The following is a 15,188-nucleotide window of genomic DNA, read 5'->3' on the forward strand; positions in this document are numbered from 1 at the left end:
AAATCCCCCTGTTGAGCACCCATAGGTACCCAGTGGCATCAGAAAGGCTGGGAGTCACTTATAGGTGCAGATCTAAAGAGCACCTCTGTGTTAATGAATGTCATGAGATTTGCACAACCTGCACGTTCTGTGTTGGATTTGGAGCTTTGAGTTAAATGTCATCTAGTCCCTGAAGCATAGATAGGCTCAGATTCAGAGTGATTAGTCCCAGTCTCTACACCCACGGAACTTAAATGTAACATCGATAAATGGGGTCTTTATGAAAAAAGCTGTTAAATTCTGATAGAGGGAAGTGCCTCGCTGAAGGTTGGTCATTATGTGTTAATGGTCATGGAATTCAACTCAGGGCAGAGAACTGTGTCTTGGTGTCTTTTGTGCTATTTACGTTGATAAAGGTAAAGGGTTTATAATGGAAGGGCAAAATAACACACTGAAACTGTAACTGTCAACTTTTTCACAAGTGCCACCTCCAGAAAATACATTTGACGTTTCAAGCTCCTCTGAAACATTTTAAATGGACTAAACCTTTAAACCTTATACACAGCATTGTAAAAAGATGACAGACTGAATGAAACCCTAACATGAGTGTAAATGTGTTAGCGTATTAACTGCATACTAAATCTAAATGCATGATTTGTTGTCTCCAAGGTTTCTTTTTCATAGAAATCGCCTATATACACTGGATCAATTTTAATTTAACAGCCTTTGAAGGCTGCATGCCTGCCTCCCAGCAGATGACAGCCATAGATCTTTCTGTGGCTGAGCCGCTGAATGAATATGGAAATATTCCTCTACAGAATTACTTTAAACTGTAATGTCCTTAAAATGTAGGTTATGTTTATGCCCTGCTTTGTAAAACCTGTCTACTTCCTTTTCTCTCTCCACAAATGTATTTCTCAGCTGCAACTGTATTGTCTAAATGTGACTTTTTTCCTCCAAAGTTCCCCCAAACCTGACATATTTCAAAATATTAAGTGTTTTTTTTGTTCTTGTTTCAAAATATGAAGTGGTTCTGTCAACAACAAAACTTTAAAAACAACCAGGAAAATCCTTCCAAACGTGATAAAACCTGTATATGGTTTGGATGATGATGATGTACAATGAGCATATTTAGGTCTATAGACCAAACTGTACCTAATTCATCCTGATAATGGGACAAGCAGCTCCCATCTCTTCAGCACCAGTAACTTCCCTGCGCCTCAGTGTCTTCCGGAGCTGCACTGCTCTTTTCTCTGAATATGAAGCAGGTTTGTGTTCTGCGCACTTCACTTAAGTCACTGAAATGATCCCTGTGTTTAAACCCGTAGTGATCCGTGACGCAGGATCAACATGAAGCGGAGCCATAGACAAGTCAAACTCCGGGACTGACTTTAAGAACAGAGGTGTGACTCGAAACAACGTGCAGCCTTAGAGTTTAAACTCGCTTTTACGCATCATTTACTCCACGTATTAGAAGTTTGGAAGTTAATAACAAAATCACTGCAAAACACCAAACAAGATTCATGTTCTTTAAAAATCTAAATCAACTATTTAAAAACCTGAGCATCAAAAAGGTGCTGGAGAATCAAGACTCACTGTTCCCAAACTGCTTCATCCTTAAGAAGAACAAACAACTTACCTTTACACCAAACTGAGCGTCCAAAATATTAGACTCCAGGGACAAGTGACTGAACTCCCGTCGCTCTGTGGCGTGAAGTTGGCTGCAGTGAAACTCGTGTGATGCGTGATAAGCGCCGCGCTCCTGCAGACTGCACTACTGTACCATCTGTTGTGCCTGCGCGCGCCCAGAGTGTGCCGCGAGCGCACACAGAGGAGAGGAGAGGAGGAGCGCACACAGAGGAGGAGGAGGAGGAGAAGAGGAGGAGAGGAGGAGCGCAAACAGAGGAGGAGGAGGACAGGAGGAGCGCACACAGAGGAGGAGGAGGAGGAGAAGAGGAGGAGAGGAGGAGCGCAAACAGAGGAGGAGGAGGACAGGAGGAGCGCACACAGAGGAGGGGGAGGAGGAGAGGAGGAGCACACACAGAGGAGGGGGAGGAGGAGAGGAGGAGCGCACACAGAGGAGGGGGAGGAGAGGAGCACACAGAGGAGGAGGAGAGGAGGAGCGCACACAGAGGAGGAGGAGGAGAGGAGGAGCGCACAGAGGAGGAGGAGGAGGAGAGTAGGAGCGCAAACAGAGGAGGAGGAGGACAGGAGGAGCGCAAACAGAGGAGGAGGAGGAGAGGAGGAGCGCACACAGAGGAGGAAGAGAGGAGGAACGCACACAGAGGAGGGGGAGGAGGAGAGGAGGAGGAGAGGAGGAGCGCAAACAGAGGAGGAGGAGGACAGGAGGAGCGCACACAGAGGAGGGGGAGGAGGAGAGGAGGAGCACACACAGAGGAGGGGGAGGAGGAGAGGAGGAGCGCACACAGAGGAGGGGGAGGAGAGGAGCACACAGAGGAGGAGGAGAGGAGGAGCGCACACAGAGGAGGAGGAGGAGGAGAGGAGGAGCGCACACAGAGGAGGAGGAGAGGAGGAGCGCACAGAGGAGGAGGAGGAGGAGGAGGAGGAGGAGGAGGAGAGTAGGAGCGCAAACAGAGGAGGAGGAGGACAGGAGGAGCGCAAACAGAGGAGGAGGAGGAGAGGAGGAGCGCACACAGAGGAGGAAGAGAGGAGGAACGCACACAGAGGAGGGGGAGGAGGAGAGGAGGAGCGCACACAGAGGAGGAGGAGCACACACAGAGGAGGAGGAGCGCACACAGAGGAGGAGCGCACACAGAGGAGGGGGAGGAGGAGAGGAGGAGCGCACACAGAGGAGGAGGAGAGGAGGAGCGCACACAGAGGAGGGGGAGGAGGAGCGCACACAGAGGAGGAGGAGAGGAGGAGCGCACACAGAGGAGGGGGAGGAGGAGCGCACACAGAGGAGGAGGAGAGGAGGAGCGCACACAGAGGAGGAGCACACAGAGGAGGGGGAGGAGGAGAGGAGGAGCGCACACAGAGGAGGAGGAGAGGCGGAGCGCAGATAGAGGAAGAGGAGAGGAGGAGCGCACAAACAGGAGGAGAGGAGGAGTGCAGATAGAGGAGAGGAGGAGTGCACATACAGGAGGAGAAGAAGAGGAGCACACAAACAGGAGGAGGAGAGGAGGAGCGCACAAACAGGAGGAGGAGGAGAGGAGGAGTGCAGATAGAGGAGAGGAGGAGTGCACATACAGGAGGAGAAGAAGAGGAGCACACAAACAGGAGGAGGAGAGGAGGAACGCACATAGAGGAGGAGGAGGAGGAGAGGAAGAGTGCAGATAGAGGAGAGGAGGAGTGCACATACAGGAGGAGAAGAAGAGGAGCACACAAACAGGAGGAGGAGAGGAGGAACGCACATAGAGTTGGAGAGAAGGTAGAGGAGAGGAGGAGTGCAAATAGAGGAGAAAGAGAGGAGGAGGTGGAGAGGAGGAGGAGGAGAGAAGGAGTGTAGATAGAGGAAAGGAGGAGGAGGACAAGGAAGAGCGCAGATAGAGGAGGGAAGGAGGAGATCTAGGAGGAGGAGAGGAGGAGCGCACACAGAAGAAATGAGAAGGGGGGGTGAGAAGGAGCACAGATAGAGGAGAGGAGGAGGGTGAGGAGGAGCAGAGCGAGGTGAGGAGCAGGGTCCTGGCCCTCTGCTCTGGAAACATGTGACACATAGATCCCTCGTTTATATTTGAGTTGTTCATGGAGTCATTTTAGGTCCAGATCCTGTGGAGCTCGTGTCTTTATTGGCCTCATCAGTCTCCAGAAAAAGCTGAAATACTGAAACGTTTGTAAACAGAAAACACATAAAACAAGTGTTCAAATGATGAGTATTAGAATATTGTTGATTGTAGCATCTCTTATTTAATAGATTGTGAAATGAATCTTATGCCAATGTCAAAGACGACCCCTTAGCAGCATTTTTAACAGCATTTTGCATTCCAGAAAAAACAGAATTGTTGCTTTATCTGATTAAGTGCAGGTAAAAGCATTGCTGTATCACTTTTTTTTTTCCCAAAACACTTGTAGCGTGTGTAAATAAATGGAATTGTGCAGAATTTATTATGTATCTGAGCATCACACGACATCTTTGGACAGTCAGTCTTGGTTCTATGTGTCTGAAAAATGTCAGATTCATAATAGAGTGTAACCGTGTCAAGCATAGTTTATTTGAAATCATGTTAAAACTTAAATATATAACAATGAACATTCACACTTGGGTTGAGCTCATGTTGTGCCCTGGTCTGTACTGGTGCAGGTTTGGTCCTGTTCTGGTCCAGTCCTGGGTAAGACCAGTCCATATTTGATGTGTTATGTTTACACTCATACATTAGTCTTGTGTTTAAAGTGTAATTGTCAGTGTGTGTGTGTATCAGAATGTGTTAGTATTGGTGAGACGGGGCATGTCTTGAGGGCAGCTTATCTCCGTGACCTTGTGTGTCCTGGGACAGGTCACAGCCTCACTGTCTGGTCAAGAAATGTGAGCAGAAAAGCAACAAGACTAAGTGTCCGGTTTAGGTGAGGTGAATTATTTGAATCTGTGAAACGTGGATTCTTCAGCATTTGGCCAAACGAACTCTAAAACATAAACGTGAGGCCTCATTTGTGCGCTCCCACACCAGGCTCAAGGCGATACCTATAATTTAACAACAAACTTAAAATAGGTTGGACCTTACTCACGGCTATGGTTTAACAATTGTGCTTTTGGTTATTTCGATTATATTTTCTATTACTTTTATGTTATTCTCACCTTTTCTTTATTTTACAGTGACTTCTGGCGTGAAAAAAGATGCTGCGAGTCTCCAACCCCCCAGAGTCCTCCTGTCCATGTGCGTTACAACTGATCCACCAGAGAAACCCTGACAGAAAGCCATAATCCTGGACACTCATACGCTGACAGGTCAAAGGTGTGGACATGTTTATGCTACACGGCGACAGACACTGCGCTACAACTGTTCACAGATAAAAGGTAACACAAGGTTGAGAAGGTTAAGAAAATAACAAGGATATTGATCATGTTTATGTCCCTGTAAGTGGTAAATATTTGATAAGCATGTTCTATATAAATATGTGATGTTACATGTCTTGACAGAATTACTGCCACATCAGCAAAATGGCCGCCATCAAGAGCCAGATGTAACTGTGCGGCAGGATAAATATCACTAAATGTAAACAAATGTCATGTAAAATAAATGTAACTACTTTTAAACTTGTTAAATAACTGTTTCTGGATTTATTACGTATTCAAGTTGCAAATATTACGTGTCTGTGTAACTCCGTATTTCAGCACTGCTTCAAAAACAGCCTTTTAATTATTGGACTATTTGTTGTTTTTCTTGCAGACTAACTTTTTCATACTTAGCTCTGTGTTTGGTGTTAAAATGTCGACGTAGATTGTACCGACCCCGGCTCATAACACAAAAAAACATACAGATTTTCTCCTTAAAGCACAAACTTGTATTCACCTTTAGCACCTTTCTTGAAACTGCCTTCCACGCCAACAACATTCCTCTTCCTGAACAATTTGGGATGATTATTTGCAAATATTTCTCAGTGTCACTTGTTGGGAAAATCTCATTAGTTTATTGTCAATGCACACATTAAAGCAGTATAGACTTATTTTAAAATGAGTCTATAATGAGTTTACCTTCTCACGGGCCACATAAAATGACGTGGCGGACCGCATTTGGCCCCCGGGCCTTGAGTTTGGCACATATAGCCTAGAGGGTAACAAGCCTAGAAGAGTAATTATTAAAAAGATTTGTTGTGGCAATTCTGAAAGGAAAGCATCAGTCAGTTCATCCATCTCTTTTACTAAACAGCAGACTAGTTCATTAGTTTTTCTGTCAGAGTTAATGTCACTTATGTCTATCTGTCTTTTTTCTGTTCATATATAACAAATTTAAATGTCAGCTACACGCCAGGCAGCCTCTAACCCGCATGTGCGAAATCTGCTGAATCTCACCCAGGACTGAGCTCACCACAAGTTATAAGAATTTCAGCCAGACTGGAACAGAATCGTTTGACCTCGGAGTTTTTGAACACCATCTGTGAGCACCCAAAGGAGCCAGAGCCATATTGACCATTTACAGCAGGTGCCAAGTCTGTACCATCTCCTGTGGATTTTAGATGGAAGAGCAGAGAGAGTTTACTTGGGTCAGTGTTTTACTTACTGAGTTTGCAATGTGTTAAAATAAGGAGCTAACAAGACACTATTTATACTTTACTATCTCACAGGTCAGGGGACGATTCCCGCTCAGATCAGTGCATACTGCCCTTGTGTCCTTAGGCAAGACTCTTCTCCTTACATGTGGTGTGTGTGATTAGTGATGGTCTCTCAGTTTACTCTAGGGCAGCGGTGACTGCAGTAGTAGCTTACTACCGCCAGGTGAGTGAATAATGCATTGTGTAAACTGTTTGAGTGCCGTAAAAGAGCATTATAAATCAAATGCATTTGGTTTGCAGTGTTTGAGATTCCGTTTGTTCTTTAACCAATCTGGAAAATAGCCTGATGTGTATGTACCAAAGCACAAGATCTTAAAGTGTGATTTATGACTGGCCAATACATGCTACAATTCACTGCTGTAAGAATTAGTGATACTTCTGAACAATCTTCTTTCTATATTCATAGTGTTCTTTGTAATTAGTCTCTCACTGCTGTGAATGTGTTTTCAACAATCATAGGCACCGCTGTTCACAATATTTTTTTGCATAAGTTGTCCTTAATTAAAAAAATCATTGACTTTCCATGCCAAGTTTTGATGCTCGCAGACAGACTCTGCCGATTCACATCATAACAGCACCCGTGGCCTTGTGCGAGCACGGAGCTGGAGTAGGAGTTGCTATGGTAACGGTGATCAGAGGGCTTATTTCTGTGAGTTTGTGAACATATTGAGGAGGTGAAGGGGGAACAATGATTTCATAATCAGTTAGTGACTCAATAGTGCCTTCAGCGTGGCTGTTAAATGTCTCTAGAGAAATAATACCTATACTCCTCAGTCTTGTTACAAACGGATCACAGTGACACTCCCTTTTGGGTAAAAAGCTTGAATGGATGTTTTTCTGACACAGATTAACGCGGTAAGTAGCCTGTCTCAGGTGTAGTAGAAATGTGCTCTGAGCAGAAATGAAAGAAAAAAGGCCAGAGATGTGTGTCTAATGAAGCTGTGGTATATTTTGGAAAGTATGTGCCTTGTTTACCTTAATACCATACTTTTTTCCCCTCATGGTTCATTGGTTACTCTAATGAAGTTCGGGCAGGGGGCAGCATGAGGGTCTAAGTCTGTGTGTTTTATAGCTGCTCCGATGGCGCCAGTAGATTTGAATGAATTAGTCTTACATAGCACTTTTCGAGGCTCTCAGTCACTTAACAATTATTAATGTATTATCTAATCAGTTCTAACCTAACAAACCTGACTGCTGAGTTGTATCATTGTGTCGCTGTATCATTGAAAGGTGGTGAGGTCTCACACTTTACAGACTTACCAAAACCTCTCCAAGCGCAACACTGTCATCATTATTCGTTCACTCCACACCAATCACTTAAGGACACGCCTCTTTCATACTAAAGACACTGACACTAAAGACACTGAAGTGTCTTGCCTAAGGACGCAACAGCAGAACTTGCTCTAATCAAACCTCCGAACTTCAGGATGGGAGAGTGCTGCTCTAACCGCAGAGCCATATTCAGCTGTAAACTGAGTGATTTTGCTCTGATGATATAATCCTCTCATGGACACTTCAGGCTCGAGATGTGTCCATTTTTCTTCATCGCAGGGTTTTTATTTAATTACCATAGCCCGTGGTTACATGTAAAATTAGACCAACAGCATCATCATCATTAAAGAGGAGAGAGACATTTTAGAAAGCTGCACAACTATTTTGGAATTCAAGCTGAGAAAAGAAACTGTGACAATATCGCCTTGTCTCTTAAGCATGAACTTGTTCTCAGCAGGTTAATGTGTTTGTATTGAGTAAGAGTAAAAAGCAGGAGGATCATTCAGAGCGGGCGGACGTCCAAGCCCTAGTGTTGGTGGACTCTGGAGTGTTCCCAGTCTAGTGATTATTTATGGCAGGTTGTGTTGTGTGTGTTTGCGCCTGCCAAGATTTTCTCTGCTATTTTTGACGACACTGAAATAACACAGTAAGCTTGTTTTGTCTAATGCTGGGGGCTTACTTTAAGATAACATGAATGAATATACCTGGTCACTGCAGTGTGATAAGGCTCTTAACTGCAAAGCAGAAATGATATTATATTATTTCTTATCCTCATGAAGAGATGTAAACCCCGTGGATAAGATGTTGTGTTGTGGTGCTGTGAGGATGAAATCACTGATACAGTTTCTCTGTTAAAAGCATTAAAAATGACAGGGACGACAGTAGTAAAAATGACAGTAGTGTCTAATCCAGTAACTACTTAATCCATTTGCACTGTTATTCGGTCTATAATAATAATAATCTGAGCTGAAAGATGTTATGGGCTTCTTTGTAAATGTTATGGGGATGTTCAAGATGAAATACATTTGAGAGCCCTGTACTACAAATAAACAATTCTGCAGAGTTGTAATATTTCATTCATAGCCTAATAAATCTGTTTGTCATATAAACTAATTCTTGCAAATGATCGTGTTTAACTGCATTGTCACTGTCAAAAAATCAAAACTAAATTTACTGTAACATAAAATGTGATAAAACTTTATATCCTACGTAGCAGTAGCCAGGATGCCCCGATGTGACTGCAGTAATTCTATCAACTCTAACACTTCCACCCATGCATACGGCTCCCTTTAACTACAGGCTCCACCAAAGGGCCGTGACCTGGTAATAGCTTAATAGGCTCAGCTTTTATCCTCTTAAGGATTTTCAGTGACCAGGTTATATCATGAGAACTAGTGAAACATGGAGTCATCAGGCGTGTGCGAGGGAGCTACAAGAGAGAACTATACTTAAACAGTCCATGTTACAACACCACCCTCCTATCTACATCACCATTATATCTAGAAAACAATATACAGAGTCTGTTTTGTTGATTTGTTGATTTGTTTTGGCACTTCAGGTACCAAGCAGAAGAAGGCTGAATTCACCATTCTACCATTCTTATATCTTTGTAGCTGCATGTTTGTAATGATAAAAGTAGGCTAGTGATTTTACTGGAGCACCTCAAGACTGATCTTGTTTTGTGCAATATTTAGTTTTTCATGTTGATATAATGAGGTTAATGAACTAAAGCTTACCTTTCACAGAAATCTTCTCTATTAGGAGACTGGTTCATACCCAGGGTCATGCATTTTATCCTTGATGATGGTCTGAACTACTTTTGAATCACCTCGCTGACAGAGGTGCTGCACAGACAGATGGTTTCCATGACAACATTATTTGATAAGCTTTGTGGACGTGATCAAAAGAGGAAATAAAAAGCCTCCTACTTAATAAGTCATAGAGCAGCGTGAGCGCAGTGTGAAGTGTGGACGTCAGGTTATTTCTGACAGGCTTTTGTTCAAACACAGAGTGATTATGTCATCAGGTTAAATCATAACCTGTGTCCTACTACTGGATGTGGACGCATCAGTGCATCACCATCAGGAAGAGGCAGGAGAGTGGCACTGAACCATTCAGCCCTGTGTAACTCATAGCCTGGTTTGTTTCATTCATAATTTCTAAAATCTAAGTCCTGCTCAAATTTAAAATCAAATATAACCAGACTAGCCTAAATACAGTCTGGTTTTCCCCATTAAACTGTCAATGTGACTTAGAGCAGACTTCACACTTTGTCTTGTTTAGGTTCAGGACATTAAAATTGAAAACCATTTGAAAAATACTTCATTTGGTAGTTTCCCCCAGAAAATGGTCCTTTCAATCAAAATGAAAGGCAGAAGTTCGATTGAAAGAGCAAAGGTAGAATAATACTTATTTTAGTCAGGCACTAGCTTGTTTTTAATTAGTCCCAAAATCCGCCCCATGGTGTCTTGCCCCTTCCATCAAAGTATAATTTGTCTTGTTCATACATTCATAAGATGCAAAAATCAAACTGAAAATACAAGTACAAAAATAGTACCTCATTTTGTCGTATTCCTGCAGGCGGCTCACGCTGCTCTATGACTTATTAAGTGTATTAACCACCAGAGTCTGGAGGGGAAAAGGCAATAAATGCATTAGTTTGTGTTATTATCATTATTATTATTTTAAAAGTTCTGTATTTGAACTTAATAACCAGCATTATTTGTATACATATTTACAAAATTGGCAACTAATAACAGCATATACTGATCACTTATAAATTGCATAAACATAAGTGTTTTATTACTGAAGAAGAAGCACATGTGTGTGGGTGTGTTCCAGTCTGGACTGCTGAGTGCACATTCATTCAGAAACATATCACGCTGCATATACACGCCATGTTAGTCACTTTATATTTAAAACTTTATAATCCTATATAAATAAATCAACACATTTGAAGGCACAAGGACTGGATCAGGGACACCTTTATCCTTTTACATGGACCTTCACTGCGTTAATTCACATATAATATTTGATAATAATTGGAGAAATACTGCTAAATGTAACATAAGTGATTAGGTTAAAAGTCAAACATAATGGACTTCTAATGGAAATATTCTAGCAACTGAAACATATGTTCCCAGAAAACTGTAATACTGAAATAAGTAAAAATCAGACTGATATGAAGGATTTTTTTTGGTGTATTTGTGCATTTATTTATTTATTTGTAGGTATGCACTTTCCTCAATGTGAAATTGTTGAATTTATGTTTAATATTTCTGCAAAACATCCAAATATACTTCCATACTCATTTGCAGTCGTGCTGGTTGTATTCAATGTATGAAATATTATTGATATAGTATTCTCCTACTACAACAAAGTAAATAAGGTAAAAGATTTGTTTGTGTGGACCAAGGTTTACAGCTCCGTATCCAGTGGCATGCTTCTTTAACCACAGCCATTTGCGAGTAGTGAATTCATCTCTTCTGTGTTGCATATTCAAAGCCTCTATACATGCAATAGTGCACACAGAGGAGGCGTAGCATGCACACTAAAGCTCATGTATGAGGAGCAGTGACAGTGGGTGGGTGTATGCAGGGGGATGGAGGAGACAAATGACAGAAATATCAGAATACATTGCCTTCCTCCTCACATGTTCACCCATTTATAATCACTGAAATTTTATGGGTTTTTTTAATCATTACTTGACCTGCTAATGTGCCAGTGCATTACAAAAATAATGGCATACACATTGTAAGTGTTAGTGTAAGTGTACTTAAATAGCTACAGTACAGTACAACATCAGCTATAGTATTCAGGATGTTTTTTTGCACTTCAATATGCAGTAGAAGAATTACTTTTTTCCAGATATATTAGGTCTGGGCTGTATACTGCGCATGCTACACAGGCTAGTTCTTTTACAAACACTGCATTTAATGAATATTATTTCAGCTTTAAAAACATGTCTCCCTGTTTGGAAAGGTAATTTAGCTCCTTTTGATACTTTAATGAGTGAAAATTACTCTTGCGTGAATGTGTAGCTCTAATAGTCGACAATGGAAGCGTTGGGAAAAGCAGTAATGAGGAGGCTGCCGTGGCATACAGGCTGATATAGAGATAAAGGTGGTTCATTCACAGTATATACCTCAGAGGACTCTTAATTACCAGCCGCCCTCATCCGGCAAACGCGGGCTGTACACCGCTGAAGTGCACCCTCAGCCTATTGTCACCTCCCTGTTTTAATGAATCTCTGCTGGAGGGAAAAGAATGGGAATTTTATTCTAGCCAGCTCGGAGATTTATGAATATTTCCGGAGTTGAGCTAAGGTTTCTGCTGAGCCAAGCCACCAAGTGCCACTGCCAATAGTGGGTCAATAGCTCGGATCATTGCCTTCATCCCATCATCATCTGCAAATTCAGAGTCCCCTCTCTGCCAACCTGTCAGTGCTGGCAGTGACGGATAGATTCTGGAAGTACACAGAGAAACAGGCACAAGCCCTTGTTTAATTTACAGCACATTTGGGAACATATATTTTTAGGATGTACTGCCAGCTTTTAAATGTGTACAATGGTCTTGTACTTAACCAAAATGGGGGTGGTGCGTGAGTCTGATTGTGATAACATTCGGAAAGATTCTATGACAACTTAAATATTGTGTGATAGACCCACAGAGCCCCTCCACATGATGCCACAGAGCACATGGTTCAGGGGAGACTGGAGGCACTCTCACATAAACAAAGCAAGCATCACAAAAGCCACGCTGATCTAATGCTTTAAATAGTAGTAACTGTGTCTTCTCTAACGCCAGAGTGACTCAAACTAACCTTGAAGCTTAGGAACACTTCACAAATACTGACGCACAGAGCAGGTGCTGACCTTGTTGTGCAACAAATAATTTATACTTAAACCAGCTCAATATGGCCCTAAGTGAAATCACTGTGCAAGCAACTTGTACTATAAAGATAATGCATCACACCAGCTGAATCCAATTTTACAAACACTTTCCCTCAGGGTAGGACCGATAGCTCCACTGCTGATCTCCACCGCTATCTGTGAGGCAAGTAATACTGCACGCACTCATGGTATTCCTATTGATATCAGAGGAATTGAATTTTTAAAGGCGGGAACATCTTTCATTTGGTCTCTATCTGCTGAACAAAGCCGGTTGCAATGGATTTTCTATCTATGAGTGTATATCTTCCCAGAGTCAGGCGTGCACTGAAGTGGCTCTTTATTGGCTGGGTAATTCTACACACACAAAGCTTTAATGTGAGCAGAAGAAGAGATCCTGGAAGAGCCACGTGGACACATGAGTGCAGTCAATAAAGCACATAGGTGAGTAAAGAGATTATGCTCACTGTAAAACTGTTCTGTCAGAAAAAGGTGGTCTAAGGCTTTCTCAGGTTAAAAAGTCATTCAGATTGTTTGAGCAAAAATGGAAAGGGCTAAAATAAGTTCCACAATGAACAATATTAAAACGTGATAGATCAAACTAATATTAATAAAACTAAAGTTATGATCATGAAATTAATCATGAAACATAATCAAGGACCTGATTTTTAATGTGAAGCATCTCAAACTGTGTGTAGGTATAAGGTTTAGTCCCTTGAGAGAGGGAAATTCATTCTCTGGATTTCACTCATCCTTTAACAAATTGCCACTGGGGAAACTGGTGAACAGCTGCCAAACAGCGCTCAGGGAGCCATCTGGGTTAATGGGGAAAACCAGAAGAAAAGCTACTCAGACATGAGGAGAAAATGCAAACTATACACACAGAAAGGCCCAGGTGTCAAACCCAGAGTCTTCTTGCTGTGAAGCCACTAAGGTAAACTGAGGGTTTAGAGGTGATGTCTTAAAGAGAGGTGGTGCTGGTGGCTCAGTGTGTAGAGCCCACAAAGTGTAGTGGATCAAACCCAGTTCTAACCTCCTTTGTCGAGTTCTTGGGCACATGGGACACGTGTCTGAATGTGATGTGGGAGATTGATGGGGGTGTACTAGGCCATGTGGATGAAGTGTGTTTCCAGGAGCCACTGCTGCCCCAACGTGACACCTGCTATTCCCTGTGGTTTCCCATCCAAGAACCAACCACACCCAAACCTGCTCAGCTTCCAAGATCAGACGGGATTTGGGCATTCACGTAGGAGACATATGGAGTGAGTGAATAATGCATGAAATTGTAAAGAATTTATTGAGAAAGTATTTGGAAAAGCGCTACATGACTCTAATATAAGCCATAACAGCAACACATTTTTTCACTGCTATAAAACCCCCCCTGTCCTGATTATTAGCCACAAACACTATTTTACCTGGGTGCACCTACTTTTGCCAGTAAAAATTATAGCATATTTTTTATTTTTAGGCCTACAGTATAGTTATAATGGTCAAATATTTGTATCGGCCTAAATTATGTCTGACCGTTAGAGGAAGACCACACTTCACTAATTGTTTTTGTGCCGTATTAAATTTGAAAATGGCTTTATTTAGCCCTGGAGAAGTTTAAAATCTGCCAGGACACCGTTATAGTGAATGAGGCTGGAAATCCATTGAAGCTGAAGTATGACATCAACTCTTAACAGTCCCACAGGGAGCGGCTGTGGCTTTTAGGAGATGAGTCTCAGTCACATTGAGAGATACGGTTTTTTTTTAGCACTGGTGAAGGTTGTGATAAAAACATTAAACTGGGTAATTCATTCCGTGCATGTATAAAAATGATTAATTATATAGGCCAAATCCAAAAGTATTTGACGTAGTGAACAGAAGATACTTGCATGACCTTTACCTCGTGCATGAGCGGCTGATTTCTTTGCAGAATTGTATGACATAAATATAAAACACAATCATTCATTTGCAGAAATCAAACCAAATCAACGGAGAAATGGGAAACAGCACTCAAGATCCAAAGGTCAAAGTGCAGCGGGAGTCAGCTGGAACATGCAGGTAGATATGAGTCAGACATCACCATTTTTTGCTCCACTATGTACCTCATCCATATTAATGCCAGCTTAAATAATTGACTGTTTCTATCTCACAAATCCTCCTTTTGTTCAGCAGAGGCAAAACAAACACTTAAACCCTTATCTCCAGCCTACGAGTCTGGCACTGTCTTATAAAAAACAATTTGCACAAGAACCCAGAGCGATTTTGTTCTCTCTGATCTCGTACCTATCTCATTATCAACCGTGGAGATGTATGTTTTTTCTGGAGTTTAAAAATACATTTCAAAATATTCCTGCTGTGTTGTTGTTGTATGTAAATGAAATATTAGTAAAATAAATCCAACATTTTTTTCGAGGATCCCAGATTTAATCACATCTTGTTTTCAGCTGAAGGTCAGAATGTTTTTGTGTCGGAGATTATTTTATTTCTGTATGTATTTAATTGTCTATAAGAGTTGTTTGAATGCAGTGCTTGTATATTTATCCACGTACCAAACCGGAGGATCACTGTTGCAGCTGACAGAAGGGAGAAAGGCAGTTACATGTTAATATTAGACCATGTATTCAATCACGTTTCTCTTATATAGCTCCATTTCACATTTCATTGCCTGCGTCTTCGGTGGCCTCCTCTTTCGCGTTCACTGGGCTGTATCCTGTTTGAGCCTTCTGGTGGAATTTCTCAAACCATTTACATAACGGTATAGCCCTCGCTCAGTAATCACAGTGATCATTTACCAAACTGGATACGTTCGTGCCAAAATATTAGAGTTGGTACAGA

The 15,188-nt window shown here is 42.0% G+C and overlaps 1 protein-coding gene across 1 annotated transcript in view; it reads right to left on the reverse strand.

The window, feature by feature from the left end:
- Window positions 1-1,664, reverse strand: part of camkvb (CaM kinase-like vesicle-associated b) — a 30,910-nt gene extending 29,246 nt beyond the window's left edge. Inside the window, exon 1 of the mRNA XM_033966687.2 lies at window positions 1,619-1,664. The gene's annotated coding sequence lies outside the window, so the exon portion shown is untranslated. The remainder of the gene's footprint in view (window positions 1-1,618) is intronic.
- Window positions 1,665-15,188: the final 13,524 nt, after the last annotated feature.

This window comes from Periophthalmus magnuspinnatus, chromosome 5 (assembly GCF_009829125.3).
Source record: "Periophthalmus magnuspinnatus isolate fPerMag1 chromosome 5, fPerMag1.2.pri, whole genome shotgun sequence".
Taxonomy (NCBI): Eukaryota; Metazoa; Chordata; class Actinopteri; order Gobiiformes; family Gobiidae; genus Periophthalmus; species Periophthalmus magnuspinnatus.